The 26244-nt window shown below is 56.6% G+C and overlaps 1 protein-coding gene across 1 annotated transcript in view; it reads right to left on the bottom strand.

Annotated features, from left to right (window-relative positions):
- The window catches only part of RBFOX3 (RNA binding fox-1 homolog 3), a 51990-nt gene that overhangs the window by 25031 nt on the left and 715 nt on the right, over positions 1 to 26244 (bottom strand). Inside the window, exons 2-3 of the mRNA XM_042883848.1 lie at positions 4599 to 4709; positions 1526 to 1569 (exon numbers count right to left, since the gene is read on the bottom strand). The gene's annotated coding sequence lies outside the window, so the exon portion shown is untranslated. The remainder of the gene's footprint in view (positions 1 to 1525; positions 1570 to 4598; positions 4710 to 26244) is intronic.

Here is a 26244-nt window from a genome sequence, read left to right as displayed (position 1 = left end):
TCTGGGGCCCTGCTGGCTCTGACATCTCCAGGCCCGTAATCATATTCAAAGCAGAGCCAGGCTGAGGCATTGCTCCTCCAGCACAGCAATAAAAGAAAGCAACACTCTCAATAATTCAGCACTGGGAGAGGGTGATAAAGCAGAGGAGCCACCACTGCAGGAAGCAGAAGCTGGGGGCTTCCCGCTCCCTCTTATGTCTTGGTGATAACACTCTCCCCTCGTTCTTTGCACCCTGCAAGCATAACCCCAGCTGCAGCCAGGGGCACAGCAGCCAGACCCCACACTGCTGGTGGGACGGGCAGGATGCTGTCCTCTTGGGGCAGAGACTCCCTGCTGCATTTTGACACAAGGTTCCAAATAAAACCTCTGTTACCACAACAGCTGAGACCCAACGAGGGAGTACCCTGGGCAGGGGCTGCCAGTCAGATGGGGCATCACCCCAGCTCTGAAGAGCAGCTCCTCTTTGCCCAGTACTGCTCACAGTGCTGTCACCTCCTCCTCCACCCAGCCCCTTTTTCAATGACTACCTTCACCCCACAGGCATCTTTGCAGACAGCCTGTGTCAAAACAAAGCTTCAGAAGTTGTGCCCCCACTGCTGCAGGGAAGATCTCCTCTCTGAGCGCTCAGCCATGCAGGCTTGGGGCAAGCTGTGCCCCAGCCCATGGTGTTTGTGAGCTCATCCCAAAAGGCCTCTCCCGAAATGGCAGCACAGGAGTGCATGGCTCCATCCCGGGCATGCAGAGCTGTGCTGCATCCCCCATCAGCGTGGCCCTGAGTGGTGACACGATGGGTGCCCAGAACCTGCGTGCTCTCACAGTGACTGTAGCAGGGAACACTCTGCCCACATGCTCTGCCCCACTGCCTGCACAATGCATCCGCTGCCAGCTCCTGGTACCCAGGGCAGGTTGGGCACGGGCCTTTTGATGCCCTCAGCCCTTCTAGCAGACTCACAGTCCCCCTCAGCCCGCAGAGCAGCACACCTCCAGCACACCTGGGCCATCCTCACTCCACCACGACCAGAGCTCTCCTCCCCACACAGCTCTCTGCTCCATTAGCACCACCCTGGGGCTCAGCGAGCTGCACAGCAGCCAGGCTGTGTTACCCCACGAGCCAGCAGCATCCCTCAGGGGTACCATCCTGGGGAGGGCAGCACCCAAGTGAGGACAGGGCCCTTCAGCAGACAGCCATAAGGAATGCTCCCAGAGCCGCACAGCGCACAGACAGACAGCACGGCCAGCACACACGGACACCCCACAGACACCACAGCCCGGGTGGTGCTGCCTGGACTCACTCCATTCATGCCACTCTGCACCTGGCTCAGTGCCGGGGTTGGGCGCCCAGGGCCGGAGCAGCCCTCCCTGCAGCTCTACGCCATCCCACCCCACGCAGCCCCAAAAATCTCCCCACCCCACACATGCAGCTCTCAGCTCCCAGTCCCTGCCTCCCTGGGGGGACCCTGGGGCAGGGTTTGGGCAGTGGGGCACACGAGCGCTGCGGGCTCATCAGAAGGGGACAGCTCTGTACCTTTATGCAGCCAAGTTCCTCCTGCGGTGCTCGCGCTGGGCTCTCTAAGAATAAAGACAAGAAAGAGGAGGGAGAATTAAAATCAATGATTGCTATTGCTAAACCTGCTTACAGGCAACGCTATTTGCTCATTGACCAGCAAAATTTTAGGATGCGTGGACAAACACAACTGCTATCTCCCAGGAGCCCTGGGAACGCTCCCTGTTAGCAGCAGGCAGCCAGGCAGGGGGGCACAGGGCACAGCTTTGGCTGGTGCTCTCGGCTCTGCAGTGTGCAGCGTCACCCAGAGACAACTCCATGTCAGACCCCATCCCCTCCTGCCCCTCCTGTCCCAGCGCTGGGTACTTCTTGGAGAAGATCACCGAATTTCAAAGAAAACTTCCTGAAAGCTGCACTTCAGCTAATTGGCTTTGGCAACGGTGCCAACCTGAATGTTCATCAATCATGTCAGACCCTCAAAAATAATGAGAGCGGCTCATATGGCACGGGATTTTTTTTTTTGAGAGAGAGAGCAGATGAGGACTGCTTCTGTTTGCTCACCGCTTCTTTGCAGACCTCAAGGCGCAGAGTCCCAGCTACTTCTCCCCACCCGAAGACCTTTGCATGGAGAACACCACAGAGCTGCTGTCCCCTTATGTCCCCTTGTCTTCCCCTGGCCCCATAGTGGTGCAGCCCCACACACAGCCCCAGGGCTGCTCCGGGACCCCACGTGAGCTCAACCTGAAGGCACAACCCCAATGCTGAAAGCACGGCGTGGGTTCCCAGGCACTTCTGTTAGCAAACACCGCTCTCAGCCGCACAGCAGGATAATCAATTATGGTAATTCCTGCCTCAATGAATCAGATTCATGGAGGAACACAGCTCATTAGGCTGGTGCTGACTTCCATTAGTGCTCTTATGATAAAAACCCTCCAGAAAGCTCCAGCCCAGCTAGACACGTTCTCCAGCTCAGCGCACAGAGGCGGGAAGCCCCCGGTCCCCAGCGCAAGGATGTCCCCACACCAGTGGCAAACCACTGCCTGCTCCCATCCTCAGACATGCTCTCCTCTAAGCTCAGGAGCCCCTTGAGCCATCCTGACCCCAGGCGGTGGGATGGGAGCCAGGGGGAGCCCTGAGTGGGCACCCAGGGAGGACCCCCCACCCTCAGTCCCAGCGCTGTGCCTTGCCAGGAAGCTTCTCAGCACAACTTTCCCAAAGTACATTCTGATACCCCCCAACCCCTCCGTTCTCTCCACCAAAAAAGTCCTAAATTAATTTTTTCTTTTAATTAAATTCATTAGCAAAGATTATCTGGCTGAGGAAAAATAATATCCTGCCCCTCCCCCAGCAGCCCTCTCTATTTATATCCCCTATATACATAAGCAGCAGCGAATATTTCTTTATGGGCCATTAAAGGTTTAATGTTTAATTTATAACCACGTTCTCTGGCGGGCGGGATGGCCAGGCACAATGTCAACACTTTTAATTAAATGAGAAGGATTTTTTTTTTCTTTTTTTCTTTAAACTCAGAAAGATGGAACGCCCCATTCCCAGCACTGATGCAGACAGCGATGGGGCGAGGGCTGCAGCCCACAGGCAGGTCCCCGTGTTAGCAGGGATAGATGTAACGGGATGCTCTGACCTATAGGGAAGCTCTGAAGGCACCCAGCACCCATCACCTCTTGCTCTGCTGCAATATGGGCAGTGGCCACGCAAGCCCATGTACCCCACCCTGCAGCTTTGTTGCAGTGGGAACAGAGCCACAGCACCAGGATGGGCACTGGGATGGGCACTGGGACAGCTTCAGGGCTCAGTGACTGTTTGGGAGAGTTGCCCAGCTGCCGGCTCTCATCCAAAAAGTGCAGTCACTTCTTGGCTGCCACTGACAGCACAGCGCTGCTCTTCTCCTGTACCCTCCTCTCAGATATTGTCAGCAGATGCCTCTTGCCTGGACAGAGCAGATCTGCTCTGCTTTGCTGCACAGTGCTGGCTGGCATACACCTGACACAAGGTTAGAACGTGGCTAGCACATGGCTGGATCATGGCTGGCACACAGCTCATCACAGCTAGTACATGACTGGGTCGTGGCTAGCAGAAGGCCGACACATGGCTAATGATTTTTGAGATCCTTTCCAACTCAAGCCATTCTATGATTCTATGGCTCATCATGGCTAGCACACAGCTAGCACACGGCTCAACCACAGCTCACACCGGACAGCACAAGGCTCATCATGACAGGCACACAGCTCAGTAGTGGCTAGCACTTGGCTGGCACACAGCTGGCACTTGGCTCATCACGGCTAGCACACGGCTGGCACACAGCTAATCATGTCTAACACACGGCTCGATCACAGCTAGCACGTGGCTGGCACACAGCTGGATCACGGCTGGCACACAGATAGCACACCTCTGGCTCACGGTTGGCACACAGCTGTCACTTGGCTGGGCACCCACGGACGTGCAGTGCCCTGGAACAGTGCTGACCTTCAGCTTCAGCTGCACTGCCACTGCCTTCCCCAGGCAACGCTACCCTGAGAAGGAGGAGAAAAAGGAGGAAGAGGTTCCTGTGCCCAAATCCACAGCACAGCAGCACTGAGGCGCTGCGCAAGGAGCGATGTGCCCACGCTGTGCTGCTGGGTGCCCCAAGTGCTCAGCTCCTGCCTGCAGCACAGCCCCTGTACTGGCACAGGGACAGAAGCAGCCATGGGCAGGTGGGTTCCAATGAACGGAGCGTTTTCTCTTACGGGAGAGATTAAATCTTGCCAGAGCAGCGTAAAAGAGATGAGTCAGCAGCCGGCACAGGGCAGGCAGGAGCAGCCATCAACGTTGGGCCGTGGAGCAGCACTTCACCCTCCTGCAGCCCCACATGCTGGGGGACATCCAGCTGGGCACCCGGCACCAGGCTCACACGGGGAGCAACGGGCACACAGCCACACACACGTGCGTGCAAGGAAGGAGCGTGCGAGGGCCGGCCATGGCGAGGCAGGGAACGGAGCGGTGATGGCACGGTGCCGCTCACTAAAAGCATGAGTGTCACTAAATCAATAATTCATTTACTTTAATGAGATAAGTACTTTGAAAACTAATTGCAAACCTGCTCCATTTACTCCAAGCCGGTGCAGCCCTTAATGTAAATGGCAGAAACACCACTGGAGGAAGGGGAAAGGCTTCAGTGGAAGATCGTGTGTCATCTTTTCCCCTTCTTCTAAGAAAGAGAAATATTGCTCATAAACAGGAACAGTGGAAACCCAAGCAGCCACGTGATCGATGCTGCAGTGAGCGGAGTGCCTGCCCTCCCCAGGGCACCACAGCCCCTGTGCCCACTGCACCACCCTGCAGAGGAATGCCACCTGCACCTGGAGGATGACACTGCTCGGAGAAGAGGTGGCATCATCTCAGGGCTGCATGGGGATGGGTGGTGGAGGGCAGGAGGCGCGCAGAGCACAGGGCAGCACGGTGCTGATGGATGCTGCTAGCACAGGGCTGGGATGAGCCCGGTGCCCTGCTGGCTGTGGTTGTGTTCCTCAAAAGGAGCTTCGCAGCTCCCAGCAGCGATGCCCACGTGCTCCCGGTGGCAGCGGGACGCCAAGAGCTCTCTCCTTGCTTGCTGGAGCAAATGGCAGGTCATAAAAAGGAACCGTGACAGAAGAGAAAATGTTCCAGAGTCCACAAGGACCAGTCCAGGGTAAATCCATCTGCTCAGCAATTTAACTAGAAAATCCTTTCCAGTCATCCGTGCTGCAGGTCCTTCACCTCGCAGAGGCGGCTCTGGGCACAGCGCTGCCTACCCTGATGGTTGTGGGCAGCTCACATGGAGGGGGCCCTGATGCTGCTCACCCCCACCCCACAGGGGTGCTCGGGGCAGGGGGTCCCAGCTCCCCCCGTGGCTGCTATGCTGAGACTTTCCCATGGCAATGGGTGACTGAAACCATGCAGACACGGGCAGGAAGGCACTGTGGGGTGGAGGGGTCCAGGAGTGGGGCTGGGAGCTGTGGGCAGGGGAGCACATAGCCCTGTCCTTCCACCTTCAGCTGTGCCAAGGGAAAACAGCAGCAGGGTGCTTTACTGCCTGCAATAATTGACCAGAGCTCTGAATCCCCCAGCACATAACTCATCCCATACAACAGCCAGCAGCTCCGCAGGGCTCTGCAGCACAGACACACAATGTGCCCCATCCTCCTGCCCCCTCTGAGCCCACCCCAGTCCCAGACTCACAGAGTCCTTCCCATACCCCCATGCCCAACCACGTGGTGGTAGGCCCTGTTACCCTTCTGCAAACAGAGGAAGGAGGCACAGCTGTGCTGGCAGAGACCCAACGCCACAGTGAAGGGATACCCCTGCCCTGCACGGGGCTTAGCACTGCTCACCACTAACACTGCCCTCTCCCCACAGCCATATCCCTGCAAATCCCACCTCCGCTGTTCCTCCTGTCTCAAGGAAAATCAATGGCGAGCATCTCAATTAATCACACCGGGGGCAAATTGATTAGGAGCCTAAATAAGGTCAAACACGGTTGTCTGCTTATAGGGTAGGACCCCTTAATCATCATTTTATCTGCAATAGGCCACAGAACCTGCAATCACACCGTCTTTGGGAACTTGGAGGGATTTTCCACTCACCTCCCACATGTGCTGGGGCAAGCAGAACAGGAGCTGTGGCAATGCTGAAAAGCAACTGAATTCCAGCAGGCACACAGCTATGAGCTCTGGGCACAGCCCCTTGCCCACCCAGCCCAGCTGTCTGCTTTGATTCAGGAGAAGACAAAAGCAATTAAGCACCCCTGTGCAAGGTGTGGTGCATTCCCTCCTGACCCCACAAGTCACAGCTTATGCCTGAGATTTGATTAGCCCCGTCATTACCTCAGATTGCACACCTGAAATATTGTTAGTGGTCACTGCAGTATTGAACCTTTGCACGACTCCAGTCACAGGTCCTGTCTCACTGCCCTCTGCAGATGGAAATCCTGCTGTCCCTGCTGCCCTCTGTACTGCGGGCTGCCCCATGCCAGAGACATTGCCTCCATTGGGCATTCAGCCCCAGAGGGCCGGTGCTGTCAACCTGCCTTCATGGAGAGAAAGCATTCAGAGCTGCACTCCAAATGCAGCCAACTGCCTCCCTTTGCTGCGCTCATGGTGGGAATGCAGAGCACCCCACAGGGAGGGGAGCAGGTGGGTCACTGGGGTCCCACACCGTGCAGCACAGCCCCCAGCGTGCTCCTCAGCAGAGAGCATGGCTCAGCTCATTTCAGGTTGATAACACAGTTTGCTTCACCAATGGACTTGCCAATTGCAAGTGAAATCAATTCAGTTGGCTGTTTTGCTCAGCCCGTTTCCATGCTGACGGCGTCCATTGGCCGTGCCAGGGCTGATGGCTTCTCCCATCCTTACCGGGACGCTGTGGGGCTGGCGGGATCCCAATGTCCCCTGCACCAGGAGGGCTGCAGCCCTGGCCACGTCCCAACCACCCCAGGGCCCCCACTGGCACCCAGAACAGCAGATCCACGTCCCCAGCCCCAGCTCAGTGCGTGCCACCAGTACCGTCCTGCACCCTCCTAGCAGCGCCCAGCTCTGTGCAAAGCCATTCAGGGCAGCTCTGCTCCTCTTGTCCCAGATGTGTGAGCCGTGGCATGGCCAGAGTGGAGACCCTGGGACCCTTGGATTGGGCACAGCCCCACCTGCTTGCACAGCCCTGCCCCAGTGCGCACCGCTCCCTTTTGTTGGAAATACGGTTATAAATATTATAATTTGGTTTAATATTTAATATAGTCAGGTTAAATAAGCATTCCCAGCCCCATAAATAATCATTAACGGAGGGTTCTAATTGTGCTGTTGGGATCCTGCTTCATGACTTATTTAGAGGGCAGACGCTATTCCCATCCCCGGTTCCCTCACACACCGTAAATTAACCTGAGCTCTCCCTCCTCGCCGAGAACCGATGGGACACAGCACAGCCCACAGCTCTGCTCCGAGGGGTGACAGCAAGAGGACAGCACTGAGGAGCCCAGTGGGGTCTGGGGGCGAACGGAGCTGTGGCTGCAGGGTGCCAGGCACCACCAGGGTTGCAGGTAGGAGATGGAGGGGAGAGGGGGGGCATGGAGCACTGCAGGGCGAGCAGGGGAGGGCTTTTGGCATCAACGTGGATCTACCGTAACGGCGATTGGGAACAACAGTAAAAACAGTCTTTTTTTGTTGTTATTATTTTTAAAGAAACAAATCCTGAGCGCAGAGGGAATGGCTGGGGGGCAAGCGCTCTGAAAGTGCAGAACGGAGGCACTGAGGACAGCAAGAGTGCAGGAAAACCTCGGTGTGAGAGTGCTTTTCCCTGAAGGGATGCAGCGATGCGTTGCTTTAAAAAGAGGTTTGGGTTCTGTGCTTTTTTGCTCTCTAAATGAAAAACTACAAAGGTAAATGGTAAGAGCCTTCTCAGGCGGGCCTGGGCTCCACTCAAGCCCTGGGCTGATGTAGTGGAAACGCTGGGGGGGCTCTTTCCTTTGTGCCCCCTCTTGCTGTGCTGGGGGCAGATGAGAGCCACGCTGCGGATAGATGGATGCACGGACAGTCTGTGCCCTTGTGCCGTGGGGGGGCAGTCCTGGGGGGACCTTCCTGACCCTAAACTGCCCCCAGTGGGCGCAGCACGGGCGGTAAGCAGGTTAGCATCGATCCCCTCTGCAGGGACTGAGATTCCATCGAGTGAGCGAGGAGACTGTGCTGCAAGGAGCGCAGGGTTTACATTTCATCTCAGCACCGGGTTCTCTGCTCAAGTCAGCACATTAATCACGCAGATTGGCCAAGTAGTAATGCTAATGAGGCAGCAGCAGCACGGTGCGCGGGAGCCCCTTCGGCAGCACCAGGTCTGGGGGCAACGGGGGGAGTTCCCAGCACCAGGATGTGGGGTGAAAGCTGCTGGGTTGGCAGGGAGCAGGGCAGAACCCCGTGCTGGGAGGCTCAGCTAAATCCTTCAGCCCATGGGAGCCGTGCAGCACAGCCCTCAGAGTGGTGCTCATTGTCCCTGCCCCCCGGGGGACCCCTCCCCATGGCCACGTGTGTGCAGGGCTGCCCTGACTCAGCACCAACCCATCCCTGTGTCCGGGCTGTGGCTCAATGGAAAGCAACGTATTTTATCTTTATGTGTCAGGATTTATATAAAAGGGGGATAGTTCAGCTCTAAATGTAATGAGTTGGAAGAACAGCCCTCCAGTGGCTTCCTCCAGCTCACACGGCATCAATAACATCGATTGCTAAAAATAACGAATAACCCCGACCCTGCAGCAAGGGAAAGCTCTGTGTGGGGGGCACACACTGCCCCACAGCCCCAGTGCTGAGCCTGGGCTGCCCACATCCCCCACCACTGCCTGGAGACACAGAAAAGGATATTAAACCGTATTTGATGGCAGCTGTGGAGTTACCTCTCACACATGCTGGAGTCAGTGCCAGGGGAGCAGGTGCACATTGCCATGCATGAAAAAAGGAGATTCCAGCCCACGAGGATGGCACCAGCACTTCCCAAGCAGTGCTCCATCCCCAGTGCTGGGTGCGTGCTGCTGGTCCGCGTGCAAAGCAGCAGCACTGCAAACACAGCGCACAGAAAGCAGAGCGGGGAAATGCACACCGTGCCCAAAAAGTGATCCTAAAAGCACACAGAGCCGGGCAGAGCCACTGCCAGCAGTGCCACTGGAAACCAGTGAGGCCATGGAGTGCAGTGCGCTGCAGGGTGGGAGCGCGTGGAGAGCAGTTATTGGTAAATAATCCCTAATTAATGAGATCCCGGCAATAGGCAGCACGGTGCTGCTCCAGGCAGGGGTGATGGCAAGCACCATCCCTCCACTTCTCAATTTCGTCTCTGGGGATGGAAGGAGAAAGTGGTCGGGGTGAATGAGAGAGGCTTTTGTCGCGTTTAATATCAATTCATTCCGCAGACTGCTGACGCAGCGGGATTTCACCGCTCAGAATTTATGGCTCTTCGGAGAGACCCGTGCAAATAAATGGGGGGGGAGGTTAAAAAAAAACCACCAAAAAACCCACCCTGCCATCAGCACAAAGGTCCAAACACCGCTGGGAAGGAGCTGGAGGGGGGTCTGGGAACCTCCTGGTTCTGCCGGCACCCTCGGCCCCATCATGCCACCAGGGCCACTGGCACATGGCTGGAGCCCCACGGCTCTGGGCAGAGGCACTGCTAATAACAGAGCCATTATTACGCAGCGCAATTCAGCCCCAAGGGGGTTTTATGCAAAATGACACACAATATAAATGACTGTTGTAAACAGAGAGTTTAATAAAGGGCTGTGTGCGAATTTACAGCCTCCCCAAGGATAATTAAAATTATTTATCTACTTACCTAGCTAGCCGCTGGAGCAGTCTATTAATTATTATCTATTATATGTGGCTGCTTTGCATGCTGCCAGTGCATCGCCCTACACCTCTGTGCAGCAAGGGGACGCCGGGGGCTGGGTGAGGTGATGCTCTGCACACCAGGTGCAGCCCAGCACAGCACTGCTGAGTGCACGGAGGTGGCACTGCCAGCCCACAGAGCTGAGCGCTGCGCTGGGGCTGCACGGGCACTGGTTCAAGGAGCAGATGGGGTCTGGTTGAGGGCACAGTGCTGGTGGAGGAACAGTGCCTGGCGCAGTGCTACCTGCTCTGCTATCTATTAGTGTGACAGAGCAATCATCAGTTCGGAGGCGCTGGGATCCCTCGGGTCCTCTCTGCACATAAAAAGACCTCAGGGGGCTCCAGTGTGCGGATACTTAACATTGTTTTATTAGCTTAATAAACCCAGCTGATGCCGCCTGAATCTGCAAAGCAGCCCCAGCCCCTCCTCACTGCGGGGATGGCTCTGCAGGGCACAGAGCAGGGGCACGCTGGGGGCCTGCTGACATGCAGAGCCCGTGCAGAGCTTGCCCCCGGCCCCAGCAGCCCATGGAGCAGCTTGTTGGGAGCGCAGCATCCAGCTGCTCATCGCGCTGCAGGCTCAGTGAGCTGTCAGCTCCCTCCAGCACAGCCATTAATTACTGCTGCAATTGCTCTCCCTGCCCTCGGTAGCTCCAGCATGGGTGGGCACAGGGCTGTGGTGCCCCCAGCGAGGAGAGCCCCAGGGCTGCCAAAGCACTGAGCCCTGTGGTCAGCCACCAGCTCCGTGCCTGCAGCCCCACAGCCCTGCCCATGGGCCAGGTGACTCTGACCCACAGAAAGATTTCCTGCTGGAGCATAGCTGCATCTGTTATCAGGAGCACAGATCCCTTCCTGGGCTGCTGGCTTGTTTGTTTGCCAGCAAAAGGCTGCTCTCTCCCCCAGCTCTGCGGTGCTCAGCCTGCTTTGCTTTGATCCTGCACAACTCTCACTGTCTAATAAACACAGCAGGATCCAATTCCAGGTCATTACTCAGAGAAAGAGACCCTTCCATGGGCGCAGCAAGAGCTCCAACCCAATTTGAGTGAGCCCAGTGCTCCCAGAGCCGTCGCTGCTGCCACGTCGGGGTCTCAGCGGGCCTGGGCTCACAGTAAGCACGATGCAAAAATCAGAATGGAAGAGCTTAAAGGCCATGCCAGAGGGATGCTCGTAAATAAGGGCACTCGCTGATGTGGGTCCATGCCAACAGAAGGCAGCTCAGAGCTCTGCAATCCTTCCAGGACAGCTCCTGGGGGGACAGTTTGCACGTTTGCTCCTAAATCTGTGGCTGCGAGCGAGCAGGTCCTGCAGGGACGGGTGCAGAGGACACACAGCAGGGACCTTGCAGGGATCCCTCGGTGACAGCGACCAGGCAAAGGAGGTCACACAACACACGTGGCTCAGACACAGCCACGAAGCAGCACCGTGCCGGCGTGCGCCAGCAGCGAGCACTGCTGTGCCGAAGCAGCCACAGTGCCGTCCCTCCCACCACAGCTGTGGGATATTTACTGCCCGTTCCCCCCTAAATCACAGCTGGTGGTGAAGCAGCTCGTGCTCCATTACCGAGAGCTCGTGCCGAGCCACAGAACCGTTGAGCTTGCAGAAATGTGGCCTCAGAGGAGCAGCCCACCCCAGGCTGTCCGGCGCTCGCTCGGGATGATGGACGGTTATGGACCATCTGCACTTCCAGGAGGGGAGAGATTTATGGGCGGCACAGACAGGCAGAAGAGTGTCCATTACTATAACTCACGGTGCCCTCTTCAGAGATATTGTAATCAGGGCCCTCTGCTGCTGCAGCGGGAAAGTCTGGGTTAAGCACTGGCAGGAAGGAAAATCAATTACGTTTTTTTAATACACTGCTGGCAGTGGGTGGGGGTGGGGAGCAGGGCTGGCCCCAGTGTGCAGACACAGGGGGGGTCTCACCCTCCCCGGAGGTGCGGCTGCTTCCCCAATCCACGGTGCTGAGTCCCCTGCAGCTGAGCCCCCACCCCCTCCCAGCCTCATTACTGCCATCACCTTGATTAAGCTTTGATAGAGCCCAGGATTCATGACGACAAGAAGCACCGGAGGGCACCACGAAGCCTTCCTGGCTGGAGCCTGGGAGAGGTAGCACCAATGCCTGCATCTTCCCATCTCCCCCCCTCATGCCATAAGCATTACAGCTGATGCTGTTCCATGGCCGCCCCATAAACTCCAACCACTCTGCACAGAGCTCCTTCCATTAACCCCTCCATGTTCCACCTGTGGGGCTGCTCCATGGCTCCAGATCTGCAGCCACCACGGGTGCTTCGGTGTTTGTGGTGGATCAGACCATCAGGCAGCAATTAAACCACGCAATAATAAGCAAAGAGCTCTCATTTCAAGGCCCTGCCTCCTGCAGAGGGGAGGTGTGGAGCATGGGATGCTCCGGGAGGGAGAGCAAAGGAACTTCTCCAAGGGGATCTGCACACAGTTTACACAGAATTCGCCAAATGTGGGATTGCAGAGCATCCATCTGTGCAAACTTCCTCCTGCAGCCTTTGAACGCACGACTTTGGAATGCAATGCTTCGTTTCCTTGCAGCCCACTGTTCAGAGACACAGGGAGACCATCACAAAGACACAGCTGCCCCAGGAGCTGAGCTACTGTTTTCTTTAAATTGGGTGGAGAGAAGGAAAGGCAAACGTTCCTGAAAGTTCAAGGCGGACGAAGCCAGCAGGAGCCAAGTGCCGTGCAGTGAGCGCTCTGCAAGCCTCACAGCCACTGCAAACCCTCAGTAAAACACATGGGGATGGCTGCCCAGGCCCCAGCACCGCTCACCCCCACCCATACAGGCACAGGTGAGCAGGTGAGTGGTGCTGGGCTCAGTCCCCTCCCACCACAATGCCTTCCCCTGCCCCCGGCGCGTCACGCAGGATCAGAGGCGACAACAGCCACGTGTTTCCCCAACCTCGCTGTGTCTGGGGCTCTTGCTTTATCAGTTTTTATCCCGTGTAATATTCATCACGCTGGTTTATTTATGGGCCCCCTCTTCGGGAAGGTATTTTTCAGGGCTGGTGAATAAAACATGAGCCTGTGCTGCTTGTCAGAGCGAGCGCGGCTCCTCTGATGTCAGCCTGACGAACGGCCTTTGGTTTTCTCCAACGACTGCACTTTGAGAGAAATTTATTTGTATTTGGGTTCACGTTGGTTGGGGGGATGCGAACGCTTTTCCCTCCAGAATAAATGAAAACCTCGACTGTGCAACAGCAGCGAGGCAGCAGCAGGACGGGCACTGAGCACTGCAAGCAATCCCCCATTGCAAGCAACCCCCTGCTGCAAGCAAACCCTTATTGCAAGCAACCCCCTGCTGCAAGCAAAGCCCCACTGCAAGCAACCCCCTACTGCAAGCAAAGCCTCATTGCAAGCAACCCCAGCAGCAGGCAGCTGCCCCCATGAGGTGCTGAGCATCCCAGGATGGTGGCACGTGGAGAGCACCAGGACCAGGCATCGGTGCTGCACTGTGGACAAAACCTTCCCTTCACCAGTTAAGGAACGCCTGGCTGTGACCCAAAACTCCTATTAACAAATCAAACCATAAAACCAACAGAAGCAGCCGGGAGATTTCCCTCCATCATCTGCTAATTTATAGGGTTACTGGTGTCAGCAGTTGGAAAGGAGCAGAATTCTATCAAAGAGGCACTAAAACCCGACGCCGCGCACTTTAAAACAATCACAAACGCTCATCTGAGAGGACAGCTCGGGACATAATTCCTTGGTGTTTCATTATTAATATCCCAGACAAACTAGTTAAATTCCGCTGAAGAAAAGGAGAAGCAATCAGAGTTAAAAATTAGCAGAAGGAGTGTCGTCAATCATCCTGGGGAATATTCTGCAGAAAGCTCACTGGAGCTGCTGTGCTCCTCTCTGCTCCTCTCCCTCCTTTGCTGTTCTGTTTTCCTTATCTAGCAGGAAATAAGGGCCAAGTTTTCTCGCTGCTTCATCTCGATTCAGTCAGTTTTATATCTCGCAAACGCATACGCAGATTTCTCTGCTTCTTTATTTGTTCATTAAGACTCCAATAAAAGAACGTTATAAAAATGCCCCTTTTTGTTGTTAATTGCAATTTCTGTTTTAATATGCAAGTGGTGCGAGCTCTCCTCAGAGACTCCTCGTGCCTCTCTGTAAATACCGCATCTGCCTCGCCTCAGATCAGATCCCTCACAGCCTCCTCTTCCCCACGAGAACAGCCCCAGGGCTCTCAGCCTTTCTTCTTATGGGAGATGCTCCAGGCCCCACCATCTCTGCATCCTCTGCCAGGCTCTGCAGCAGCTCTGCTTGCAACTGGGGAGCCCAGCACAGTGCTCCAGATGTGCCCTCCCCAGGGCAGAGCAGAGGGGAGCACCTCCCTGCCCTGCTGGCTGCACTCAGTGCCGTGCACCCCAGGGAACCATTGGCCACAAGATACGCTGCTGGCTCACGGTCAAACATTGGTCAACTGTTGCTCAACTGCTGCTCAACCACTGGCTAACTGTTGGCCACCAGGACCCCCAGTTTCTTCTTTGTAGAGCCCCTTTCCAGAAGCTCAGCCTTCTGGAAGGCTGTGTACTGATGCATGCAGTCATTCCTCTATGGGTACAGGACTCTACACTCGCCCTAGCTGAACCTCATCAGGTTCCTCTGCACCCAACTCAGCCTGCCCAGCTCTTGCTGAATGGCAGCACGGCCTGTCAGCCACTGCTCCATCAGCAAACTTGCAGAGGGTGCACACTATCCCTTCATACAGGTCAATGATGAAGATCCTGACCAAGACTGAACCCAATACCAACCCTGGGGGTGACTTCTAGCCAGGCTCTCTGCATCACCCAAAGGTCTGGCTGGGAGCACACTGCAGGCTGCCAGTGCCCCATCACACATGGGGTCACCCCACAGGGAGCACACTGCGACCCAGCAGGGCCACGCCATGCCCACTTGCAGCAGAGTGCAGGTGGCTCAGCCCTGGGCTGCTGCAGGCTTTATGGAGTGCAGCACTACCGCAGTCCCCAGCGCTTTAAGAGACCCTATTATCCCTCGCCTGTAGCTTCATGCAGTGTAAGTCAGCTCGCTCTAATGTTTCCCATTTCGAATGCCTGCCTCAGGCTGAAATTTTGAGGGAAGTTTTAGCAGGAATGGTTCAGATATTTCCAAGAACGGGGCGGTGTACAGTGCTGTTCTGACACATCCACAGCATTCCACAGTCACAGTGCTCAGATCCCAAACCCAATCTTGCAGGGCCTGGCGGGCAGCAGGACCCCAAAGCTGCAGCACCCCCTGCCCACAGCACTCAGCTCAGCAGCTGCACCTCCTTGGGGGAAGGGGGTTCCTCTTCCCAAAGCCAGAAAGCAGTTCAGAACATGCTGAAGCTGCAACCCAAGCTCCCAGTGCAGCAGCACAGGGACCCGAGGGGAGCGCAGCACAGCGGATGCTCACTTGCAAGAGCAGCACTCCGTTGCTGGCAGCAGCAGGAACCTGCTTGTGTTGAAACTCCGACTTCTGGAGTGAGAACAGCTCTTGCCAGGGCTGCAGCAGCAGCAGAAAGGCAGCAGAAATTAGTTTGGCATAACAGCATCCAGCAGCCTCCCAGTCAGCAGTAACACCGACTTTCTGGTTGCTAATTCTGGATGATGGAACTGCGCAAAGCTTAGGATTTCTTTATGCCATCATTTTTCACCCTCAAAAAAAAAAGAAAGAAAAAGAAAATCCAAGAAGATGTCGGGCTCTCGTGGCAAATGCCTGTTTTGGAAGTAAGCTGCTCTCGTATATTATATTGTTCTGGTACCGCATCACAATCTATCAACGTCGGAGTCCCCAGAGCACAAGAAATCAAAACATCATGAATAAAGTGCAACTTTAAAACTCCAGCAGTCTGACAGCGTTAGGCTGAGCCTCCTAACATGCGGTGCTGTATTGATGCTCTCCCCTAATAAAGTCAATGCTGGCCTAGCTTCGCTGCCTACAGCGCATTTGCTCAATTAGAGGAGAACAAATAAGGCAACAAGCCAAGATGGTGGTAAACACCGCACAGAGCTGCGCCTGGAGCTCAGCAGCCACTATGCTGCTCTGAAGCTGCTCTGCAGGACCACCCTGCGGGGCTGCAGGCTGAGCACCCACCTGTAGGGTCTGCAGGGCCAAGCACCCACCTGTGCTGGCGTTATCTACAGCTGCACTGGCTCTGCAGCTCCTTCTCCCTGAAGCAGGGCCGCTGCTTGCCAGGAAGGGGATGCAAAGAGATGCAAACTCAGCTCAGATTTTTGCTGCTGATCCGCCCAGCCTTGCAGAAGCACTGGGCAAGAGGCACCTAAGCCCCTTTTGCACCAACACTGCTAGCACTGGTGCTGTGCACAGAGCACACAGGCTCGGCCCCAGCCCGCAAGCCCCTCCATGCAGCACTTGCCCCAGGCAGTCCTCATGGTCTCCACATGCCATCCCAGCACGCAGCATCCCTGGCACAGCCCAGGTGGATCCTCCCATCCTTCTCAGCTTCAACAGGCGCCCCTGTTCCACGGGCAGCTGCATTTCCGTGCCCTCACGCAGCGTTCCTGGCTCTCGGTTTGCATTTTTCAAAGGCAATTAGAACAGCCTGAGCTGCAAAATATGTCAGCGATGGCTCAAGAGACCAGGCAGCACAGGGATTCACGCTTTCACACCTTTTCTGTTGCTCAGAAAAAGCCCACGCAGGTGCAGAAGGAGAACCCAACGAGAGGAAAGAGCAGCTGGTGGGTTAACACCTGATTCACCCATACAGCCCCAGGGAGCTGCCAGCAGGGCTCCCATTGCTCCAGGTGGAAATGTGCTCTGCAGCATCACCAGACTGGGAGCACACCCTTCCCTATACACCCAAAGCCATGTGCTGTTCTCACTGTGCTCCACCCTGCCCTACTGCCCCCCCAGCACCTGTGGGTCCCCATCCCCTCATTGCCATCTGCGCAGGCACCAGGCGCTGCCATTTGGAGCACGGCGAGGAACCCGAAGGAGAACTTGCCCTGCCAAGAAGAGGGAGAGGGAGAGCCAGGAGATGCGGGCAGACTCAGGGTGAGAGAGCTGGGAGCACAGCTAATGGGATGGAGCTGGGAAGGGCAGTGCGGGGAACAGCAGGAAATATGGGCACACAGAGCAAAAGCTGCGGCAGGTCTGAAGGCGAGCCAGGCAGATGGCAAGGCAAGGAACAAAGAGAAAGCTACAGGGATGGTGAAGGGAGGGAGGAGAGGCCACTGCATGGCTTCTGGGACAGGAGAGCCGGTTCCACCTGCACTTTGGGCACATCCTGCTGTGTTCTTTCTCTTCCACCAGCTTTAAATCGCCAACTCCAACTGCAAGGCTTCCACCCAGCCGCCACCTGCAGTGTGGGGATGGATGATGGCACTTGTGCTTATATCAAGCAGTGATCATCCCTGCTTTACACACAGCAAGCAAAGAGGAGTGCTGGGGTGTGTGAGGGCACTGGGGGGAAAACTGCCCTGCTTTGGGGCAAATCTGCTCTCAGACCTGGGACACAGGGCTGCCTCGTGCATTAACACCATCAGCGCCTTGCAGACACCACCCAAACTCAGTGCTCAGAGAGTGATGTTCCCCATGAGAGCACTCCTTTGCAGCTGCCTGCACACTTCTTCCCATCCCCCCCCTCCCAGCACATCTCATCGCAGTCCTGTGAAGTCCCCCCCACCCTATTTGCCCTTTTGCTGGGAACGAGCGGGGCACCAGTACAGCAGAAGGATTTAATTGCATGTCAAAATTAAATCTCTTTTGATGAAGAACAATTCAACTCCGGCTCTGCCTAATCAAATTAACAAAGTCTTTTTTGATTTTCAATTATCTTCTTCACTGGAACACTTTATCCGGCGCTCCTGCGCTCCAGCCGACAAGCCCCGACTAACAATGAAGGTGTTTGCTGCACTTCACCAGCACACGGTGACCACCAGAGTCCTCCTCCATCTGCCTCCCTGCAACAAACCAGGGAAACACGTGCTCTCGGTGCCCTTTTCTCCCCTCAGCTGTACCGTTCCAGATGTGCACGGAGCTCCCCCCGTTCCCGACAGACCTCAGGGAGCTGCAGGAGGTTGATGAAGGGCCCCAGTCCCAGCACACAACAGGGGCAGATCCTGCACCCGCTGGCACCGGTCCCTGCAGCAACCCCACACCAGCAGGGCTGTGCACACCGCAGGCACGGGAGCCGTTCCCAGCTCCCTGCAGCTGGAGAGGAACATTAAGCTGTGATGGCAGGACAAAGGGTATTAGAAGATGCTAATTTAATTAAAACAACGCGACAACGGCTAAATGAGCAAGTGAAGGAGAACACCTATCCCACAGGAGCAGGGGGATGCAGTGAGGCCCTGTGGCTGCAGGAATATGGTTCGCAGGACAGGAGCTCACCCCCTGCCCCGCTGCATGTGCTCAACGTGCACTGAACGTGCAGAACTCTTGGCTCATCCTCCACTAGCAGCCTCCTCCCAGCCCCGGCAGCATGCTGGGTAACCTCCAGCAACACTCCCAGACGCAGCTATGGCAGTAATCCCACTGCAAACAAGGTCTCTGGGGCAGGGAATGGGTTTCCATTTGCAACTTCAACTGCATTTACCAGCAACCAACCGGAGCCGTGCTTTCTCCCAGCGGTGCCGGGGGGACACCACATGCATGCAGCCCTTCCTCCAACCCCCGCCGACTCGAGATTGCAGCCTGCCGAGCCGGCTCCATCCTGCAGCCGCAGCTTTGCTGCCTTTTCGCTTTATTAAGCTGTTTTCCACGGAAACCATCTTAATTTGGATCGATCTGCAGTTTAGCAGCGCACCTTCCTACGGGCTCGCTGCAGGTGCACCCCACCTCTCCCCTCCTTCAGCACGCAGCGATCCCACGCGCGGCACAGAAGCGGGTCCCGGGACTGCAGCAGCACGGGATGCTGTGGGTTCGTGTCCGACGCTGCCGAGGGATCTCAGCGCTGCGGGGTCGAGGGGATTTCCGAGCCCCCACCACCCCCCCCAGCTCTGCCCATCTCCGCGAGCTGCCGCTGCCACCTGCCGGCAATGCGGCCCCGCCGCCGGGCACAGCCGCGCGCACCCCGCGCTGCTCTGCGCTCCGCATCCCCGCCGCTCCCCGCATACCCTCGCCGCGTGCGTGCGGTTGTGTGTGTGTGTGTGTGTGTGTGTATATGGGGGGGGGTCCCAGTGCCACGTCCCCAGCCCGCGGATCACAGCGTAGCACCGGACGATGTGACGCTCCACAAAGCTCCCTGTCCCCACACAAATCCCATCCCCTGCGCGAACAGATTGCGAGGCAGAAGGACAGCCCAGATAACCGGCGCGGGTGCCAGATGCCTTCTGCAACACAGAGCGGCGTGAGAGCGCACCCTGGTTTCAGGGTCCTGCCTACCTTGGGGGCGAGCTGAGCTGCGGGGCCAGCGCTATCGTCCCCGTCCCTCCTGTTGCCATCTGTATGGCAAAGGGTGCGCTGAGGGACACCGCTCCTCAGGACGTCAGTTGCTTCCAAAGAGAATCTGTCATCCCCTCTTGGTGGATGGAGGGACTGGCGCCCATTCCCGGGTCTCTCCTGTTCCATTCCCTTTTGTGCGTTTTCCAAAGAGGGGTTGATCACATCCTGGCAGATGCTGGGAGCAGACGCCTAATGGAGGCCATCTGCCACATTTCACAGGGAAAATTATTCAAACTCACTAGGACTTTAATTTAATCAGCTGGCACTGAAGTGGGCACTGGGCTTTCATGTGAGCAGGTGTGAGCACAAATCAGCAAAGGCAAGGAAAGCATTTCATCTCCATTCACTGCGCCCACAGCAGAGGAGCTGCTGCGCCTTCCCCAGCACTCTGCACCAGTGCAAAGGCACTGCGCGCTCTGGTGCATGCAGTCACCCTCAGGAATAGATAACGACACGTCTGCCACAGAAAGGAATGAATACAGCACAGCTCCTGCAAGGAGCAGGTTGGTGGCTGCCCCAGGTGCTGCTCTCCCCTCACTGGGCCACTCAGCCATCCCACCGCGGCTGCTCCATGCACACAGACATGGAACAGGCTCAGGCCATGGACTGAAAGGTGAAAAGTGCAGAACGGCAGAGGAAAGGAGATGGGGTGGAGGTCCTGGAGATGGTTCTATAAGTGTTCATTCAGCCACGTGAAGCAGAACCCCCCTGCACTGCAGAGGACATCGGCTCCAGCACCTACCATCAGCTGGAGCTGACTCCAAAGCTAGGAGCTCATCTAAACCCAAACCAGTAAACAGGACACACTGTGCAAACACAGGGACACTCACCGCATCCCTTCCCTTAACATCACGCTCAGCACTTTCTCCCTGACCACACGTCCAGACTCAAAAACTACAACATGTTTTATCACATGCAAGGAACCAGGGGTTCCCTGGTTGCCTCAGTGCAGCCACTGTGCAAACCCACTGGCCACACAACTTTGCAGCTCTCCAGGTTTGCACACAGCTAAAACGCAGCACCAGCTGCTGCAGCATCAGCTCCCTTCTACCAACTTCCATCCCAGCACACCAGGACCAGGCTTAGCTGGAAAACCCAATGAAATTGGGCAGAGAGGGAACAGGGATAACTTGGCAGCTGCTCACATTTAGTTTACACCTTCTTTGCCAGTGTGGAAGGAAACAAACGACCTGTGAAGGGAGCGGAGCGCAGTGATTCATTACCCCTGATGTGTGATGATGGCTTAATTATTTTTCTAACTGGAGAGAGACGCTTTCTGACAGCAGGTGCAAATTAATTCTCCACTGTTTTAAGGAGTGATCGGCCCAGGACAAGCGGAAAACTGGAAAACCTAATTAAATCGGGAGCTGGGTGGAATAAATGGAGCGGGGAGTTTGTTTGCACGGTGCTGACTGATATTAACGATTGGTGGTGAAGCACCGGGGCTCCCGGCAGGACCACGGAGCTGTCAGAGCTCCACGAACTCCGACGCCTTTGGGCAGGAGGTGCCATGGAAGTACGGCCCGCGGATGGGGAAAGGCAGCGCTGCGCCTGCGGGGAGGGGCGGTGGGATGCGGGGCCGGGAGCTTCGGAGCGCCCCGGGCAGCTCCAGCGCTCCGCCCGACGTCCCCGCAGCTCCCGAGCACCTGAAGGGTTTTTGCCACGGGGGGGAGCAGCCCCGGGCTGCCTGGGAACATCGCGGGCTCCGACATCGGGGAGGAAGGAGGTGATGCTGAGGTTGCCATAGAAACAGGATTTATCCATCCCCGCAGCTCCAGAGCGCGGCTCGGCACGGCCTCCCGCAGCCCCCTCCTCTGCCCCGCAGCGTTGGGGGCCGTTACATCCTCCTCCTCCTCCCCGCTGCTGCTCACACCTCGGCCCGGGGCTTCTGCCTGCCCTCGCTGCCGCGAGCAACGGAACGCAGGGCACCGCTCCGATCCCACCGCTCCGGTGCAAAGCCCTGCAGGGCTGTGGCGGGACTTGAGGGACCCATCAGCACGCCCGGCCCCATATTGCACACAGCCAAAGCAGCGCTGCAGCACCAACACCGCAGCGTTACACGCAGCTCGGGCACAGACACCGCGGTGTGGCAGCTCCGGGGGAGGCAGCTCTGCCAGCACCCGTGGCTCCAGCGTGAGCTCCCCCCCCCATCCCCAGTGATGCTGCTGCCCAAGAAGCCGGAGCTGCCCGCAGCTCTGCCCCATACCTGAGCACCAGCAGTGCTGGGAAAAGAGCCCTAATTGCTTTTTGTTTTGCTGTTTCTCCCATCATTAAATCCCTTCTTCATCCCTAATAGTTTGGGATTATATGAAGGTTAATATGTTTCAGGTTCCACACAACTACAGCTAATTAACAAACAGTCCCTTCAATTCCCTTTAATGCCTACACATGTAATGTGATCACTGCAATTACCTGGTTCCCAAAGCCATTACAAACCACAGAAAATTAGCTGGAATAGGTGATAATAACCTTCCTTTATTGGTGCACACAAGGAGAGCTCTCAGGGCAGCACCCCCCAGCCATGCCCAGGTGAGCTGTGCAGCTGGAAGGGGCCGTGTCCCTGCAGCTGCTGGGGTTCAGGTTCAGCACTGCTGTTGGGGAGCATCGCTCCCAGCTCTGCCTTCTGCCTATGGAAAGGAGGCTGTAATTAAGCAAATCCCCCCCCCACACACCTTCTGCATGCCAGGGTGCCCTCAGGTGAGCAAGCAGAGTTCTGCTCCCAGGGGATGTCCTCCCTGGTGACACAGGCAGCACAGGGCTGGAACCCGAGGGGTGGATCTCAAAAGCACCTGGGGAGAGGGATGAGGTTAGAGCTACTCAGCATCGACCCCCATAGAGAGATGGGGAGGGGACCCAAGGGAGCGGGACAGCCCCACTCCACACCCATCCACTGAGAAGCTGTGCCATCATCTGCAGACCCCCTCTGGACCTGGACCAACCTGCCCCACGGGACAGCCCCCCCCCCAGCCCTGCCTGGGGAGCAGAGATGCTCCCTCAGCAATCAACACCACTCCAACCATTCCCTGCTCCAGGGAGGGACAGACCCAGCGCCAAAGAATGCTAGGAGCTCTCAGCAAATTGCTCCATTGCTCTATTAGCCCTCGTTAAAAAACCCATCCCCATCAGGCGAGCCTCAATTTCCAGCTACTGCATCCTGCAAACGCTTGCGCCTGCCAGATTAAAGAGCTCTCTAACAATCAGCATCTCTGCTCCATCAGTTACACTGCAGAGGTGATGCACACTTTCTCTCCGGAGTTCTCAGACCAGAAGCAGCATTGGCTGCAGGGCCCCTCCTCAGCCCCACCATCCTCCCTGCGTGCCCAGAGCACCCTCCAGCGATGGGCTCCCATGCAAAGAGCTCCTTCTGAATGTAAATTGGGAACAGCCTCGCAGCACCGGAGGAAAATCACTGTAAACAAAATCTCTGTTGCCGTGGAAACCAGTAAAAATAGATTCCCCACGCTCCCCCTTTTGTGCCGGGTATTATACAGCTGGTCTCCTTCATTCCGCATTATTATTACTTTTTAATTATGAATAATTTCCTCCCTTCTATAGGAAGATGGAGTAAAAAAAAAAAAAAGAACCAAAAAAAAAAAAACCCAACAGAACTTTTCCAAAGAAAGGGCCTTTAGGACACATTTCGATATGCAAATGAAGGCAAACACGCATTCTGTAGTGTTTACGCCACAGGGTAAAAATCCTCCTGCGTTAACTCTTCCCATTCCACATCCCCCCTTTTCTTCAGTGCGAGGGGAGGTGAGCCTTGCTGTCCTGCTGCAGGATCTGAGCAGCACAGAGATGGGACTTTGCAAAACCACGTGAGCACGGTCCCCATCTGGAGCCTGACTCGGTGCTATTTGCATCACCACAAGGATGCTCCTCCATCGGGATGCAGGCAGGACTCAGCACGGTGCCAGTGAGCTCCTGGCAGCGGCTCCTGCCCGGCAGAAGGAAGGGAGCAGCCTGGCCTCAGCCCATGACACAAACTGCACACGGCCGTGAAGGAGCAGATGGACGGCGCTGGGGAGCATCCCGGTGCCTGCAGAGCTGATGTCCTGCCCGCCCTCCTGCTGCTCGTGCTTCCCCCTGTCCTGCAGGGCTGTGGCTGCCCGCCCGCAGCTCTGCCAACTCGGGGGTTTGGAGAGCACAAAGCATGGGGGTGGGCTGTGGGACACGCATCTGTCTGCCTGTCCGGGAGATAAGGAGCTGTGCAAGCACACAACATGCTGCCATGGGTGCCCCAAATCGATTCCCTCCTCCAGAAGGAGCTGGGCCAGTCGATACAGGGAGTGCGACTTTGAGAAAGTGGACTGTACCCCATTACCCAGCACTACAAGCACAGCAGAGACCTTCCCCTGCAGGAGAGAGGGACGATTTACTGTGGATCCCACAACAAAACCAACAAGCCCCACAGTGCTACACTGCTAAAAGGCCATCTGTCCCAGTGCTGAGCATTGCTTCCCTCTGCTGTGTCTGGGATGGGGGCAGCCCCCTCGGATCCACACGGGGCACAGGCAGCTCCCTGCATGTGAACCAACAATGGAGATCCAGGGGCTGAAGCTGCTCCTGTTGTTAATTTCCATCCCAGAGACACGTATGCGCTTTGTTTGTAGTCAGAATTTGCCTGGCTCTCAGCCCCTGGATCTCATTTCATCTCTTTGCTGCTAAATCAGAGCGCTCGCAGAACCCTCTTGATCACAGCTCAGCACTGCTGATGTCGCATGGCTGCTTCTCAGACTTCTCCTGGATAAAAGTTCAGCCCCCCCCCCCCCCGCGTCACATCCCGCTTCCAGACCAGGAAACGCTTTTTTGCACACCCCCATTTCAACACCATTTCTCCAGCACAGACTCCAAGAGCAGCCCCAGCATTCCAAACACAGCACAGAGGCACAGCGGCCCCCAACATGCCAGCATCCCCCCCATGCACACACATTACTCACCCCACCAGCTCGACACGAGCACAGCAATTAGCAGATTCCAGCCACAGCAACGCAACACCAAGCTTCAGCAACCCATCTCCAGGTGCCAGTGAGGGAAAATGCCTGCAAAGAGCAAGCGCTACCCTCCAGCTCCTGCTTTGCAGCAAGAAGGTCCCACCCCTGTGCAGCCAATGAGCTGCACATGGGCCAAGGGCACAGGTGAAGCAATCGCCACCCCAGCACCGTTTCCTGCACTCCCAGCACGTCCAGCTCTCAGCTCAGCTCTCGCCAAAAAAGCACATGGAGGAGGGAAGGATGGAAGATGCCCCGCAGGCACTCAGTGCTCACCTCGGGGCTCAGCAGAGCACAGAGACGGGCGCATCGCTGCGCTGCACCCAGCATCCATGGGGTGACACAGAGCCCCTGGGGATGGGGAGCAGGGTGCAGTCAAGGGGACCCAACTTTCTGCTCCAGCCCACGCCTGCATCCTCCTTCAACTCGCAGCAATTACACTCGCATTCTGCTAGACAAATAGATTTTACAAGCCCTCAGTTAAATGTGGATAATTACAGCTGCCTGCACCAGGGGACAACCCTGCCCGGGCTCAGGAGAAGGAACCACATCCCGGCTCTGCTAATGCTGTAAATTAGCACAGAGCATCCCAATGGCAGCAGAGCAATTATCCGAGCAGCATGCGAGTGTAATTGCTGCGCGCGGCCCACTGTGTGTGTGTTTCCAGGCATATGCTGCTGTTAATGGGGCTTCTGTCACTTCAGCTGCTGGCGGAGATTATTTTATCTTGGGAACCTCTTCCCATGTCGAAGCGCAGACTTCCAGCTCTAAATCATCACCGGGGGAACACACAGGTGGAGGGGAATGCAGAAGGAAGCAGCAACTCCTGCAGCACTGCTGGGAAGGGCACGGCAGCATTGGGCAGCCCAGAATGAGGGGTCTGCCAGCACCGAGCCCCCAGAGCTCTGCAGGACACACTGAGCCTCCCCTGCATCCACCTCGGGGCACTCCTCCCTGCAGCCCAACAGAGAAAAACAGGCGATGCAAAGGGAAACTGCTGCATTTTTCCTGATGCCCCGTCACAGCACAGCCCCTCAGTCTGACTCCACCGGGCTCCCACCGTGGCCCTGCTGCCATGCAGTCTGTGGGGTGGGCACCCACCCGTGCCCAGGGGGCTCCTAGCAGAAGGAGCTCATGTGCTTGGCTGCTGCTGAGAAGCCTTGATGTTCCTGAAATATCACCTCCTCCCAGGCAGCTCCATGTGCAGGGCTTGGGATGCGCCAGAGCATCGCTGCCATGTAGGTCAGAGCAAGGAACAGCGCAGCGCCTCCAGGAAAAAGGGTTTTCCTCCTGAGCTGGTACCCAGCATGGGAGCTCTGCGAGGCATGAAGCCGGGGTGGGAGTGGGAATGGGATCTAAACACTGCTGGGACCTGGGCTGGAGATAAGCAGCATTTGCTGGAGGCTCTTTGCGGTCCTCAGAGCAGCGCATCAGCACCAAAAAGCACCTGCAGAATTGGAGCAATGGAGGAGCATTGCTGGGCACCAACACACATCATGAATGCAGTACAGGCAGGTCCTCGCAGATACATCCCTGTGACCCTGCAAGGACTGCACTGCCAAGGACCCCACACAGCCCCACTGTCTGCCCACAGGGTGCAGGGATCCCAGCCCCTCTCTGGGCAGTGCAGGACCTGTAGCAGCAGCCTGTGTGCCCCCTGCACCTCCGGGAGAGCCAGGGCTTTGTGCTCTGCGTGCAGCCAGTGGGGCTGAGAAATGCCACACTTGCACAGGGCTGAGCCCCACAGGAGGGAAAGATCAGCTCAGGGATTGGCAGAGGGGTGGGATAGGATGAGACAGGATAGGATGGAATGGGATAGAATGGGATGGGATGAGATGGGATGGGATAAGATGGGATGGGATAAATGGGATGGGATGGGATGGGATAGGATGGGATGGGATGGGATGGGATGGGATGGGATGGGATGGGATGGGATGGGATGGGA

The sequence above is a fragment of the Lagopus leucura genome, unplaced genomic scaffold, assembly GCF_019238085.1.
Source record: "Lagopus leucura isolate 7727_CA_CO unplaced genomic scaffold, USGS_WTPT01 Super-Scaffold_100040, whole genome shotgun sequence".
In the NCBI taxonomy this organism is placed as follows: Eukaryota; Metazoa; Chordata; class Aves; order Galliformes; family Phasianidae; genus Lagopus; species Lagopus leucura.
This window is presented reverse-complemented; position numbering and strand designations above follow the sequence as displayed.